This window comes from Ictidomys tridecemlineatus, chromosome 4 (assembly GCF_052094955.1).
Source record: "Ictidomys tridecemlineatus isolate mIctTri1 chromosome 4, mIctTri1.hap1, whole genome shotgun sequence".
In the NCBI taxonomy this organism is placed as follows: domain Eukaryota; kingdom Metazoa; phylum Chordata; class Mammalia; order Rodentia; family Sciuridae; genus Ictidomys; species Ictidomys tridecemlineatus.
Genome location: NC_135480.1, coordinates 5,245,467 through 5,261,412, shown reverse-complemented (window position 1 = coordinate 5,261,412; position 15,946 = coordinate 5,245,467).

Genomic DNA, 15,946 nt, shown 5'->3' with positions numbered 1-15,946 from the left:
GTGCGGCGGTTCCGAGGAACTCGGGTTCCCAGGTGGGGCAGACGTGCCCCGGCGGCGCTTCGGGGCCGAGGCTGGGGATGGCCGAGAAACTCCGCGTAAGCCAGGTCGCTCTCGCCGTGTCCCCGCGCTTCGGCGCTGACGTTCACGGGCCGCCGGGGGCCGCGCCGGCGTGTCCCGAAAGTAATAGGCGGGATGGCGACCGAGGCTCCGAGCGCTCGCCGCGGGCCGGCCAGCGGTGCGGTTCTGAGCCGCGCGCACGCGGAGCTGCGCCCCGTTGCGCAGCAGCTGGGGCTCCCGAGAGGCCTCCTGATCGTCGGGTGGGGATGGCCGCGCCAGGTGTGCGCACTTGACTCCACTTAGGAACAGGCGACGCGGTGACAGGACCTCTCGGGTCCCCCGAAGGCCAGACCGAGGCCTGCGAAGGACGACCTCACCGAATAAACCGAAAAGGCTTTCTGTCCGTGCGACTTTATAACCCGTCTCGGGCTCCTGGGTCTGGAGACAGAAAAGCCGAGGTTGCCCACCTCCGAGCTCAGGAAGCCGCCGCCCCCTGTCCAGTTCAGCCTCGCTGCTTCTTGTGGAACTCACCTGTGCCTCTGCCAAGGCCACCTGAGGGAGGCCTTGAGAAGACTAGGTTTTTTTGCTTCGTGTTGGCTTTACAGTCCCAATTAGCTCAGTTCCAACAGGAGCAGTGCAGTGTCCGAGCTCACTGGCCGAGTGAAAATACACCTGAACAGCCAGTGTGAGCCGTTCTGTGCTTTCCTTCTTCAAAAGGCAGTCTGTGACTCAATTTTCATTTACTTTTTTAGCAAAATCACTTTTTAAAAAAAAATTACTTCTAGGGCAGAAATTACAAAGATATGACACAGCTTTCCTTCTCTCTGGAGCAGGGCGAAGGAGCTGGCCCTGCGTCTGCTTTTGTAAATAAAGTTTTATTGAAACACAGTCATGCTTCTATAAGTATTGTCTGTGGCTGAGCCTTCAATTATAGAGCTGATGAGTGTTTGTAGCAGAGACTGTAATGCTTACAAGTCCTAAAATATTTACTTCTTGACCCTTAACAGGAACTGTGCACTGATCCCCAGCCTAGACTATTACTAGAATGTGTGTTTCAGAAAACAGCCGAAATATCTGGCCAATTTGGTCCACCACACAGGGAAGTTCATTCTCTCATATTGGAATCTAGCACCTGGACTTTATAACCCACCTTGGGCTCCTGGGTCTGGAAATAGAAAAGCTGAGGTTGCAACGGCAGGATCCACTACCCACCTGAGGTTAATGAGGTTAAAATAAAAGCAGATTTTTTATTTGGGTGTAGAATAGATTTGCAAATCAGGAAAACACCAGCTCAGTTTAGAAACCTGGTGAGCATTCCATCCAGGTTAAACAGAACTGATGATTTTATAACCAAAAGGAGCATTAGGGGATGGGAGTGGAGAGAGAGGATCCAGGCAAATCCAGTGGTTGGATACAAGACAAACTGACATAAACTACTGAGTGACACGAGTTTTTTAAAGTTCATTAGACGATCTAGGCAAACTGACCAATCTAGTATTCTCAAAGCTTGTCAATTATTATTAGATTCAGAAAACCATTGCCTCTGGTGGATTGAGTTCTGGACACAATATCTTTGTGGCAGTTTACCCCTGTCAGAAAAATTTGTAAGGGTTAGAAAAGGATTACTGCTCTCTTTGTATCTAATTTTTATGTTATACTTTTCAGTGGAGTGGGGTTGGCTGGAACAGGGTGTCTGCTGAGGGCACAGCTCTGGGAATGCATCTCTGCTTCTGTGGCATACAGAGAAGAGGAATGCAGGGCAGGCTGGCTCTTCTCATGGCAGTGGGTAAAGTAGAAATGGGTACCCTTCAGCCTTCAGCTTTGCTAAGGGTATCTGTGCAGAGATAGCTAAATAAACACAGAGCTCGGTCCTCTTAGTTCTTGAGTGGTTAGTTTGAATGCCAGTCAGTCTAGATGCCACATTTGAAAATTAGGACTCTGGGTGAACATTATCTGGCTTCAAATGCTAGCTTCGTCCCTTTTTGGCTGAGTGGCAGAGGACAAGAGGCCTAGACTCGCTGTGCCTTGGCTTCATCAGTCTGTTCTTATCTATTGTCGTTATGTGCAATTGAGTCTCCGAAAACACTGACTTTTCCAATGCTGAGCCATTGCCCCAGGGGTGAGTCCCTGTGGGAGGCCACCCTGTCCATGAGCTGAGCATTCTCTGTCAGCCTTGAGTAAGGGGGGTGTTTGGTCTGGCTTCACATGCCACTCACTGTGCAAAGTAATGGCCTCCACCTTTGCTGGGCAGAGAAGTTTGCCCTAGCCCTGGACTTGGGGGTTACCCAACGGGACTGGACAACCCCCGTTTGAAACCTTTTCCTCTGCATTATTTGGTGAAGAACATACCATCGAAACTCATTTGTGTGTCCCCCCGTATAAAAACAAAGAGATTCTGGGTGCACGCTCTCCTGCCTTCCACTGTGGAAGAAGACCCTTGAGGGAGCAGAGTAGCCCCACTCTCCATCTGAGAAACTCATGTCTGTGTGTTGCGTGATTTCTTTGCAGCCAGCCCCTTTGAACCCAGCTCATCTCGTCAGTGTGGGTGGCTGGCGAGAAGTCCCTGAGAGGCTCTGCTCACATTTTTATCAGTCAACCAGCACATAACCTTGTCTCCTGCTCAGAGACACCTTACTTGATGCACAGTGCTGGCCATGGCGTTGAACCATGGCCATGGCTGAGGGGAGCTTGCTTAACAGACCTCCTCACCCATACTTTGTCTTTGTGAAGCTGTGGGACATCCTCTTCCCTCCCCTACAACATCAGCTGAGATAGTAACCCTGGGAGAAGGAGGTCTTCTCTTGACCGGCCCCCAGGGAGTTGGGCCATTTAAGAACATGATGAGATGGAGCTGCCTGGACGGGGTGGTCAGTGTGAGGCCTAAGGTGGAAGGGTCAGACTGGAGTACCTAGGGCCTTAATTTCCTGTCAGGAGAAGAGGGAGCAAGACAGGAACAAGTAAAGGTTATTAAACTGACTTTTAATGGAAACTACTTCTAAAGAATGATTCAACTGGGTGCTAAGCCTCAGTCAAGAAAAATGGACCGTTCCGGAAAAAACACATGATCTGGATAAGCTGGGAGAGAATCAGAAATGACCCAAGTAAACTGGTGCATTCCACCAGGAGAAGGTATGGAACCACACCTTCAGAGGTCTGTTTCCTAAAACGGAACTGAATAAGAGTTTTCAGCGAGTCCTTTCTGGGGTCAGTAGTTTAAGACTTAAAATCATGAAGGAAACCGAAAGTCATGTTCCAAGTGTCTCTCAAACTTCTGGAAGGACTCGATAGTCACCTGAAGGCATGTGCGAAAATAAAAATTCCCAAATTTCTGGCCCATTCCAGACTAGGTGAATCCATTAATGGGCTCAATCTCCAGAACACTCCAGCTGATCCCTAGCAGGAAACACTACTCCACGAACTCAGTTCACTTAGTTTTCTTTGTTTCGTGACCAGTTGATGAAGCCTGCTCCTGTTTACTCTGGGTGTCTGTACTTGCCTATAGATTCTGAGTTTGGGAGATAATTTTAAAATGACTGCTTGCCAAATAAATGTCCTGAATTTTGAAAAAAATAGAGAAATCATAGTTTCTGCCTCATCAGAGGTTGGGCGAATTAAATTACAAATCGTTATGTGTCAAGTGCTTATCATGGGGCATTGCACCCAGAGCACTGAGTAAATATGAGTCATTGTCACTGTCGATCATAAAGAACAGGATTCTGGTATTTGGAATGGGGATCTCTGGGGTTTGCAGTCTGTCTCAAGGGATTGCAAGCCCTCTCCACGGAGCTGCTGTGCTCACGCCAGGCAGAAGCCCTGGCTGGCCACAGGAAGCTCCCTCTCCCTTCTGGAGAGCTGTCTCCCCTCTCATCAAAGGCACTTCCTTCCAGCAGGAGGGTGGTGCTTCCCTTCATCACCTTTTATTATCAGTCTTGATAGTTCGTCTTTCGGCCCTGAACACGTGGAGAATCTTGAGAATGGAAATGAGTAACAGATGAGATGGGAAAGAACTGCACATGCATCGTGAGACCCATCCTCCTGGCTTGTCAACTGCGATGTGACAGAAAGATCAATTAGATTTTTCAGGTGTTTACTGTAGACAGCTGAAAAGAAAATTTAAGGATTACGAAATGGTAATTTGCCGTTTAACAATTCTAAGGTGAATATCCATTGAATCTCATCCAGAAACACCATTTGACCAGAATCACATTTGGCCAAATATCTGGGCACCCCATGGCCCAATCAAGTTGATGTGTAAGCTTCATCCTCCCTTCTGAAGCTCGTTTTCCTGCGTTTCACATGCCAGCTTGAGAGCTCTGTCTGCACTGGGGTCCTGCTGCCCATCAGGAGCACAGCTGTTATCCCGCTGTTTTTCTCACTGATCTACCATCCAGGTCAAGATTTCAGACTTGACCAGCTCCCTGAAAGCCGCCGGCGTGATTGTCTTTCCTGTCCTCCTGCCCTACTGGCCACACATCCCCTGGCTTTGGGTCACCCATCCTGCTGCTGATGGGTGTAGTTCAACACTTTGGCGTGCGTCCCTGGTCTTGTTCCAGAGCATCTGGTGGGTGACGGGTGCTGCACACGTTCATCTGAGTCTGGCTTTGGTTTTCCAGTAGGTGTGTGAGGGCCACTCACGGTGTTTTATGTAACAGTTACCGGCTTATTCTGATTGCTGTTGGATACCGCGGTGTGGATGAGCACGGCTTGCTCCTCTGCCCCCCTGGCAATCAGCATCTGGACTCTTTCCAGTCTGTGGACACCACGAACGGCGCTCTTTGGGACATCCTTGTGCCTGTGTGGAACACAGGTGGAACACACCCTCCCTGGGCTGTCCTGGGGGTGACACTGCCGGGTGGTGAGGCACAAGGGGCTTCAGCCTCACAAGGTGGCGCCACCAGGCACAGGGATGGAAGTTCCTGCTGTGGCCCGTCCCCTGCTCTGTGCTGTGGCCGGGCTTTCTCATTTTTGCTAGTCTGGGGGGTTGCCATGGAATTTCCTTGCAGTTTTAAAATTTCCAGATATACGGGGATTTTCCATCTTTTGGTTTGTTTCTATTTCTAGGTTAATTTCCCTGTGGTTAGAGGACGTGTTCTCTATATGTCAGTCCTTAGTGATTCGTTGACCCTGCTCTGTGGACCAGCCTGGGGTCACTCTGTGAAAAGGTTCTTCCAGTGCTTGGAAGGAAGGCGCAGAGAGGCCGAGTTTCCTCAGTCCCTGTCTTCCACGTTGTTGCGAGGGGGCAAAGTTGCGATGTATACAGTTGAGGGGAGAAATAAAGAATTCCATCCGCTTCTGCCCCCTCGATGCTTTTTCCACTCCAATTACTCGATACAATTTCACTCTATAGGTTCTTCATCAAGAAAACGACAATCCTCAATGCCGGGCACTGCCATAGACGTAATCAATTCACAGCACACAATTCTACGTGAATTCTAAGCACTGCAAACACACTTCACCATGACAGGCTCGGGACAGACCTCCCCTCTGCAGGCTGCGTTCAAAGGTCTCAAGCCTGAGGCTTTGTGCCCAGCAGATGCACTCTCACTCAGACCGCAGTGACCAGGTCCAGGACCAAGGCGGGCTTTTCCTGGCACAGAGTGGACGACCAGTTGGGGAGAGGGTCGTAGGGAGAAGCTGTGGCCCTCATCAAGGTCCAGACGAGGTGGTAGAGTTGGAGAGTGGTGAGGATCACTCAGAGGCTCAGAAACGATGACAAGTGACGGGATGTCAGGCCCTCATCAGGCCCTCCAGCCCGAGTGCGTCTTGTTCCGCTGGCTGAATCCCTGCTCACTTGCTCTACTGTTTATACTAAATTTGGGGGCTTTTGACCCCCCTTTCAATCCTTATCAGCCACCACCTGATTTCCCAGTGACATCGTTTACCCTGGGGTCAGAGACATCTGGACTGGTGGTCTCCCTCCTGATCTTCCCCCCTTTCCCTCTTATCAGGGAGGACAGCCCGCCAGGGGCTCCACTCTGTTTGTCAGGGCGAGGGGAAGTGACTGTCTGAGGCCACCCTGGAGGGCTCTGTGGCTGTGCCTGGGGAGACTGCAGGATTCAAACTGGGCTTTTAAATGGAGTTGCTTAGGCTCAGGCCTCAGGCCGTCCTCACCCGCGTCCTCACTGAAGTTTTGTCCACTTAACCAGTCACTGAGAGAGAAGGGTCACGGCTTCTGCTCTCTCAATTTCTGCTTTATTTATTCTGAGGCTGTGTTATCAGGTACCGATCATCTTAAAATTATTATATTTTCCTGGTGAATTGAACATCTTTTACTTATTGGATAGTCTTTAGTTTTAAAGACACTTCTTGTCCCAGAATCTACCTTGTCAGCCATTAATACACAGACCATTTTTCATTTGATTAATGTTCATAGGACACACCTTTTCTCTTCATTTCCTTTCAATGTTTCTGTTCTTCAGTTTTAAATATGTGTCTTTTTAATGGCATGCAATTAGATTTTTCAAACATTTGTCTTTCGATTGGAATATTCAGACATAAATAGTTTTGTTTCCTTTTCTTTGAGGAGCTGGGGATGGAACCCAGGGCCTCACACTTGCCAGGGAAGCACTGCCCCCTATTTAATATAATTTCAAACATATAATAATGGGTCACATCACATTCAATGTAGTTATGGAGTATTTGGATCTGGATCTATCACCTTATTCTGTCCTTTCTATTCCCACTTCTGAGTTCTTCTCTCCCTTTCTTTGGGTAGATTTTCTTTCAAAATTATTCATTTCCTCCTCTCTACTAATGTAGAAGTTATCTGTTTTCATATCTATTCTTTTGGTGTTTACATGTTTCCAGAATGAAAATGTTCTTGTGGGGACGCGGGTGTAGCTCAGGGCCAGAGGGCACTTGTGCCAGTGTGTGTGAGGCCCTGGGTCCATCCCCAGCTGGAAAGAAAAAGGAGAAAATCCATATATACAAAAGTGTGTATATGGAGTACGACTTCCCATTCCTGTGGTGGGACACGTGGAGTTTCGCGGCTCTTGTATTCATATATTGTTAAGGTCTGTAAACAAGTCAAAATAACACGTGGTATTTTGCCAGGGGAATGTTAGAGTTCGTAAACAAGTCTGGATGGTGCCCAGCCCTGCTGGGCTGGCTCTGTGAGGTCCCCTCACCTTGGCAAGACGCTGGTGTGTTTTAGAAGGCTCCGTCTGCTCTCCTCTGTCCCTGAATCTCTTTTGAGAGACTGAATATATGAGCAGACAACAGCCAGACCCTCAAAAACAGAGCTCTGACCCACAGCCGCCGAAACCAGCCCAGAAACCAACCCTCTTCTCCACAAAAGAGCCCAGGAGGCCACAGCCGCTGCTGCAGGCTCCCCGGAGCCATGCCGCCCTCAATAGCAGCCACCCAGGAGGCCGGACACGGTCTTTACACCCAGCTTGACATGCCCAGGGCTTGAATAGTAAGATGGACAGATTGCCAAACCTTTGTCTTCCTTCCAAGTTAGGACCAACCGGAGGATGCCAAATATGGTCCCCCACAGCTTCATAGGCCACCCACACCAGCCTGCCTGCAGCCCATGCCACTGGTGCCTACGGGAGACTTCACTGAGTCCACTCCAGAGCCTTTCCACTCCTCGCTCGCCTCTGAGTCACTCCCAAACACGGTAATGGTGGGCGCTGAGTTCTGCTGCAGCAGGCTCGGGTGAAGGGCTATGCTGTGTCCTGTGGCTGGTCTGGATTTCCACGCTCTCCACCTTCCTCTTGGGTGAAGTGGAAGTGACTTTCCTCAGAGAAGTCTCTGCACCCACCCCCTGTGCACCGCCGCCTGGGGGCTTCCCATGGGGACCCTAGAACAAAAACCTTTTGGCCTGCAATCCCAATGGCTCAGGAGGCTGAGACAGGAGGATCTCGAGTTCAAAGCCAGCCTCAGCAAAAGCAAGGTGCTAAGCAACTCAGTGAGACCATTCTCTAAATAAGTACAAAAAAAAGGGCTGGGTATGTGCCCCTGGGTTCAATCCCTGGTACAAAAAAAACAAAAACAAATACAAAACAAAACAAAACCCTTGGCTCCCACCGCCTGGGGGCTTCCTATGCCCACGGACACCTTGGCAGGTCAGTGCCTGGGAAGCCAGCTTCTGAGGCTGACGGGGTGCAGGCGGTTTATTTGGGAGGTTCTCCCATCAATGCCTGTGGGCAGGTGGAGACGCGGAGGTGGCAAAGGCGGAAGGGGAAGTCAGACGCAGTCACAGCGAGGCCTGGGCTCATCCTGCAGCATCTCTGCAGCTGGAGACAACGTATCAACCCACCACTGCTGAGGGCTGCCCCAGGACAGTCCTGGCCTCCCAAGGTCACCTGCAGGGGAGGAGCCCCGCTGGGTGGCCGCCACACTCCAAGCAGAGGGGATGCGGGCTTGAGTGCCCTGGTCGGCGTGCACCTGGGGGGGCCTGTCAGTGTCCAACAGAGACCCCAGAGCCTGACGTGCCAGGAACGGGGGGACGTGCACGTGTGGTTGGCAGAGAGAAAGGAAGGAGGAGCTGGTTGTGGAGGCTCAGCACCGTCCATGAGGGAAAGAGGCCAAGAGAGTGGGAATCCCAAAGGGATGCAGCTAGGCCACAGACAGAATCCTGAAGCTAAAAAAGACATGATTTCCAAAGTCCAAAATTCAAAAGAAGGAGTGGAAACGGTGACAGTCACCGCCGACGACCTCTGGGAGAGATGGAGACCGACTCGGAGGGCAAGACCCAATCCGAATGGAAATCCAGAAGAGGTCTGCAGGTCGCACCCCAGAGAGCCACACGGGACAGGACTTGGGGGCAGATGCGGGAGCAGAGGAGCAGGAGTGACTCAAGAATTGCTGAGCCCTGGCCCCGCCCTGGGGACCCTTCCATGTCCCCTGTCACCTGGGCCACGCAGGCAGGGCGCCATGCCACCTCGGGAGATGGACGGCTTTGGCCTCAGATCCCTGCCCTCCCGAGAGCGGAGCCTGGGGGCCTGTTTTTTCTCCTCTGTTTTCGCTCTGCTGGCCCGGAGCCCGGGGGCTGCCCAGCAGGGCCAGCTCCCCGAAGGGGAGACCCTCCTTGTTTTTTTGTGCTGAGGATTTAATTTCAGGGCCACTTGACCACTGAGCCACACCCCAGCCCTTTTATTCTTTATTTAGAGACAGGGTCTCACTGAGTTGCTCAGGGCCTCGCTAGGTTGCTGAGGCTGGCCTTGAACTTTTGATCCTCCTGCCCCAGCCTCTGGAGTCGCTGGGATTACAGGCACGGGCCACTGCACCGGGCACATTTTGGTTTTAATGTCTGGACAGTACAGGGTGTTGTGGTCTGTTCCTGTGGCCTCTTTGGCGATGCGATCCTCTGTCCCTGGTCCCCTGGGTAAGTCACCACACCCAAATGCTTTCCTCAGCGGAACTCTCCCGCGTGACTCCTCTGACCCTCACCACCACTTTACTCTCCTTTCGCGGGGCCAGCCCCTCCGATCTTGCTGCTGAGCTGAGTTCGTGGGCCTTCTCCACTCAACCCATTTCCAGGGCTGTTTCCTGCCACGCCGTCTCTACAGCAGCTGGCCTTTTCTGCTGTCCAGGGCACAGGCTTTTGGCCCTTTCACACTTGCTCGAAAGGGGGCCGTAGGGTCCAAGTGGGTCTCTTCTGACGCTTGGCTAAGTTGCTGAGGCTGGCATTGACTGGGTGATCCTCCTGCCTCAGCCTCCCAAGTCGCTGAGATTACAGGTGTGCACCACGCCCAGCCCCGAACACTCCCACAGATCCCAAGAGGGCTCCGTTGACCATGTTAGACCTTGAGACAGAATCTCACTAGTTATTTATTCATGTAAAAGTGGCAACAATAAAACAATTGCACGCTCACAGTACCAGCAATTTAGTGAGGCCCTAAGCAACTCAGTGAGACCCTGTCTCAAAATGAAAAACAGAACGGGCTGGGATGTGGCTCAGCGGTTAAGAACCCCTGGGTTCAATCCTCGGTACCAAAAAAACCACTCTACCGACCGAGCTACATCCCCCAAAAGAGTGTAAGGACCCAGGGACTAATACCTTTAGGGACTGGTGCTTTGTACCTCCGTGTTCCTCAGTTGCTGCTCAACTCTGGGCCAAACTCGGCCCCGAAGCCGCGCAGCACCTGCTCCCTCTCTGTGAGGCGCAGAGTCAGCCCTTTTCTTGTTTTCAGCCTCCTGCTGTCTGTTGGGGTCAGCGTGGACCCTGTCACCGAGCCACGCATCCTGGGCCCTGCACGCGGCCCTGCGGGATATGGAGAGGGTGGGGGGAGCAGGGTCCTGTGCCGTTGTCTCAGGAGAGAAACGGCCCCAGGTTCCCCGTTCTTCACAGAGATCAGAAGTCAGTTCTGCAACTTCAGACGACCCGGAAACACTGTCCTGCCTAAAACAAGCAGAAGGGTGATGGGCTCGTTCTCGGCCGGGTCACGTCACCGCGTACCCCTCCAGAGGTCCCCCGGCCCCACCCTGCCTTCCTTCTGGTCCTTGCGGGGGTCTCACATCCCCTGAGACTCTCCTGAGCCCCTGTGCACTCCCAGCGCCCCTCGCTCTGCGTTTCCTCCCATCGCCTCTCTTCCCAAGCATGAGCTCCATGAAGGCAGGGGTCTCTTTTGGTGTTCAGAGTTCATGGGACAGTGCCTGGCACACAGTAGGTGCTCAATAAATATCGGTGGCATGAAGAAATGAATGATGGCGGCTACAGTCCAGATGTGGTTTGTCCCTGGCAAAAGTCCTGTTGGGTCTTGGTCCCCAAAAACCGTGCTGAGAGGGGTCCACCTTGGCAAAGAGTGGATTAGTCATCACAGAGCCGGTGGCTCTAAGGAAGACTCAGCTTCCTTGTTTTTCTTTTTTCTTTCACTGCGTGAGTCCTTTTGCCACAATGCCTTCACCAGGGGCCTGAGCCATGCTCTTGGATCTCCAGAATGTGAGCTAAACAAACCTCATTTCTTTATAGATTTCCCAACCTCAGGAATTTTGTTATAGTAATAACAGAAAATGGACTAAGGCAATGAATAAATACCCAGTGAATTATAAAGAGGAAACAAGGGGTGCAACTCAGTAGTAGAGCACTTGCCTAGCATGCACCAGGCCCTGGGTGTGCTCTTCAGCACCACAGGAAGGAGCAGGCGGAGGAGGAGGAGGAGGAGGAGGAGGAAGGAAGGAAGTGGAAGGAAGGAGGAGGAAGGCAAGAACACTCATCTCAAATCCCACTCTCCCAGGAGGAGCAGAGCTGGAGGTCGCCCTTGGCCCCGGCTCTCATTTGCGCTCTGACCCTTGATCTTTCTCTCTCTTAGCTCTGTGCCACAGCTGTGTAATCTGGAATCTCAGTAAGTCTCAGTCAGGGTTTGGTGAAACAACTGTACACGGCTATAACCTGAAAGACCCAAAACGGAGTAGGTAGTTACTTCACCAGGCCTAACACTGGAAAAGGGCTGAATGCTACTTGGAATGGTTAAGTAAAGTGTAGTACATTTATAAGAGAAGTCGTTAAGCAGCTATCAACATTGTGCCTGCCTTCCTTCTGCAGTGCTTGGAATCAAACTCAGGGCTCATGCACGCTAAGGATGTATTTTGCCACTGAGCTGTATCTGCAGCCCCCAAATGAGGCTTTTGGAGAACCACTAATCATATGGGGAAATGCTCAAGATATAATCTTAGGTTAAAAAGAAGAAGAAGAGGGGCTGGGGTTGTACCTCAGCAGCAGAGCACTTGCCTCGCACTTGTGAGGCACTGGGTTCAATCCTCAGCACCACATAAAAATAAAGAAAGTAAATATATATAAAAGAAGAAGAAGAAAATAAAAACAAGATGAAAAAATCACATACAGGGCTGCGGATATAGCCCTGGGTAGAGTGTTTGCCTAGTGTGCAGGAGACCGTGGGTTCAATCCCCAGCTCCACAAAACAGACAAGTTAACAAAAATGTGTAACGTCATTTACTCTTCTGTATGTCATGAGCTTTTTTTTTCTAAAATATTGTTTATATTTAAACAATGTAATACCTTTGTTTCATTTATATATTTTTAGGTGTTGCCTAGGATTAAACGCAGGGCCCCAACATGCTGGGCAAGTGCTTCACCACCGAGCCACAGCCCCGGTCCCTCTTATGAGTTTTATGTGTCGCCTGCTTTGAATTATTAAAATAGAGTGAGAGACGTAGCTCAATGGGAGAGCCGTTGCCTAGTATGCTAGGGGCCCTGGGTTGAATTCCCAGCACTATTTAAAAAATATACGTGTGTGTGTGTGTGTGTGTGTGTGCGCGCATGCATGTATGTATGTATGTATGTATGCACACACAAACATGAATTTAAAATGCAGTTAGAAAGAAGAATGGATGTGTAAAAACATTGAAATAAAGTAGTTAAATTATTCATCTTGTTTTTAAAAAAATTAGGCAGACTGACCAAGTAGCCAGAAAGCCCAGGATAATCCACTTATCATCCACTTTAAAAAGACACACCTAGCTGCAGATGGCCTTCTTCAGTAAAAGCAGCGAGGACCCCAGGAGAACTGGTGACATGTAAGATAATCTTACAGAGTGACCCCTTGGAGAGTCATAAGAAAGTACTGGGAAGAAAAGGGCCCCGCGGTGGGGATGTCGGGGTGCAGAAGCCCACGGCTGGGGCCTCGGACGACCACAGCTGGAGCAGCAGAGCACAGAGTGGACAGGACTGACCGGCGCCCAAAGCACACAGTCAACATCCGCAAGTGCAGCCTGAGGGCAGGAAGTGACTGGAGAGTGGCTGAGGGCAGAGAGCAGGCCGCTCTGCCATGCAGAGGACTCTAGATGGCTGGCCCAGGTCCCCCGCGCTCAGGACGTGGACCCAGCCCACCCACTGCCCTGAAGGTCCTGCTCAGGACCCCCTTCCAAGGAGAGCCCCCGGGGACAGGGAGGTCTCAGGGTCACCAGCTGCCGTGATAAGTCCTGTGGACAGTACACACCCGGAACCCAAGTCACCAGAAAGCCACTTTCCTCTGTGGCCTTGTCCCCAAACCCAAGACCAGTCTGATTCCCAGAACAAAATCCTGGGAATGGAGCCGCATCCTCCAGGGTGGCTGACGGGTTGCTGTGCTCCGAATTGTCCCCCAAAGGCCCGTGTTCCCCAGTGCAGCAGTATCCGAGAGGTGGCCTTTGGGAGGTGCCCCGCTGGCCTCTCGAGGGCTCCACCCTCACGAGGGCACTGCTGTTACCAAAGGGCTGGGCAGTGACCCCTCCCGGCACCTTTAGCAGGTGAATACACAGGTCCCCGTCCCCACAGGACACAGCAGCAAAGCGCCCCTGATTGCCACGGACTGAACCTGTGGGCCGCTCGGCCTGAGGCGTCTCAGGCTCCAGGACTCGGGGGTAAAAGGCTGCACTTGACGAACCACGCAGCCTCAGGCGACCCGTCACAGCCCCGGAAACCGACCCACAGCTGCCGAAACCCCCAGGTCAAGGAGACAAGTCTGAGGAACTGTCCCCATCGAGAGGGGCCTGGGAAGACAGGATGTCCGCGGGTGGCACAGGGTCCCATGCGGTGTCCTCAGGTCAAGACCGAGGAAGTCCCAGTAGGCGCCACGGGCTCCAGTTAATGCTGCCTTCTCCCTGGGCGGGGCAGGTAGCAGTGGGGGACCTCTGTGTCCCAGGGGACCGCTGCAGGCTACCGGTGCAGCTGTTCTGTAGATCTGAAACTGGCCTATCATGAAAAGTTGTTTGTTTGTTTGTTTGTGTTTTTTAAACCATGCTGTCTAGATAAAGGATGAAGACTGTCGAAACACTGGAAGGGAAGGAGCAGCATCGTCTCCGTTTTGCAGCTGATGTCACTAAATAGCTAGAAACCCCCAACCGAGACTGAGAAGGTGACCTTTAACGCTCGCGACAAACCTAGCACACAGAGCTTTCTCCAAAACCACTGTCCCGTAAAAGGCACCGGGCTCCCCGAGAACTGATTCCAGGACGGGGATAGGAGATGACGGGGGCTCCTTGTGGTGCCAGAGGGTGCTAAAGAAAAGGGGCGGGGACACGTGATAAAAAGCCACCCAAGTCAAACTGAGACGACCCTTAGGACCAGAGTCGGAACAACCTGAGAAACACAGTCAGGACAGTGTTAGAGGGAAAACACAAAGAACGGAAATCAGTATCCAGGCTGGGTGTGGCTCAGTGGTAAGCGACCCTGGGTTCGTCCCCACCACCAAAACCCAAAGACAGAACATTGGCAGATTCTCAAACCATCTCCCCTCAGATAATCAAGTAATTAAGAAGGGGGAAATGTCACTTTACAGTGGAGACTCCGGGCAGGCAGCACATGGGTTTCAAATAAGAGGCCAGCACCGGGCCCCGCCAGCCGCACCGCCCGCCCCTGACAGCGCATTGAGCAAGCACGTCATGCCTGGTGTCCTCCCGGTGACCTCTAACCTTGATAAAACCCAGAGCGGGGGTATTTCACACAACAGCTGACCAGTCGTCTTCAAAAGTAGCAAAAGGTGAGCTGGGCCCAGTGGCCGGCGCCTGCTCTCCCAGGAGCTGAGGCGGAAGGCTCGCGAGTTCAGAGCCAGCCTCAGCAACTTAGCGGGGCGCTGAGCGGCTCAGTGGGACCCTGTCTCTAAGTCAATCACAAAATAGGGCTGCGGTGTGGCTCAGTGGTGGAGACCCCTGCTCAACCCCCCGTATGAAAGAAAAAGGAAGGAAGGAAGGAAGGGAGAGAGGGAGGGAGGGAGGGACGGAGGGAGGAAGGAAGGAAGGAAGGAAGGAAGGAAGGAAGGAAGGAAGGAAGGGAGGGAGGGAGGGACGGAGGAAGGAAAATGGGGGCAGGGGAAGGGCTGACCTTCCCGGATTGTGGAGAAAGGCCGCTCCGCCCTGGGGCTCAGGATGGGGACAAGGAAGCTGAGGGTGAGGGTTTCAGGTCTTGGGTTTGACAGCTGTTCTGTGGTTACATAAGACGTGAGCAGAGGAGGAACCTGGGCTCACAGAGGGGAGAAGAATTCTCCGGCCTGTTTTGTAAATCTTCTTCCCAAGTCAGAATCATCCCCAAATAGAAAAACCGCAGAAGACAATGGCCATGTTCAAAGTGATAAAGAGCCTCAGTGGCCGCGCTGAGGCCGAACAGGACATGGGACCGGAAAACTGCTCACCAAGGGACATCAGCAAACCTGCGGAAAGTCTGCCAAGAGTCTACCAGGACCTACCAGCGCTGTCAAGTCTTGGTCCTTCCTAAGGGAAGTTAAAAAATCTGATGTGACTCAAAGTCCAGCAGGGCTTCTTTGGGGAAGGGACTTAGCAGGATGTTCTAAAATTTGTCTGGAAGAGTTTAAGCAGGAGGCAGGCGATTTAAGCAGGAGGCAGGCGACTCTTGGACCGCTGTGTTGGAATGTGTTTTAAGATATTCAGCCTCGAGGATGCAAGCCGCGAGGGTGCTGGCTGAGACAGAGGAATAGAGTGGAACCGAGAGGGATCAAAAATGGCTTTTCAAGTCAGTAGGGAAAAAATAGATTATTCGGTGTAGGGTGAGGATGACTCAATGCCAACTGGGAAAAAATACAATTAGATGCCTGATGTACTTCAAAATGGGGCTTGGCCCAAACAAGGTGTGAGTGTCCCCAGTGAAAATTCTAGAAGTGAAGCCTGCACCGTTTTCCCAACTTTGGAGGGCGGAAGGCCTTTCTGAGGGCAGAAGGAAACGTGAACTGCAAAGAAGGCAGAAAGCAACACTCCAGATCAAAGGTATTATAAAGTTAAATGCAGACTATCAGGATCCACCGTGCCTGGGACCAGGTGTTTTGGAATTTGAACTTTTCTTTGTGTTTGGAATATTTGCATATACGTGATGACTCTCCTGGGGATGGGTGCCAAGTCTGAACATGTTTTTTGTGTTTCATATATACCCCTACACAGGCCGGAGGTCACTTCACAGTGCACCTGCATCTTCACTGTGACTGTCACGTGAGGC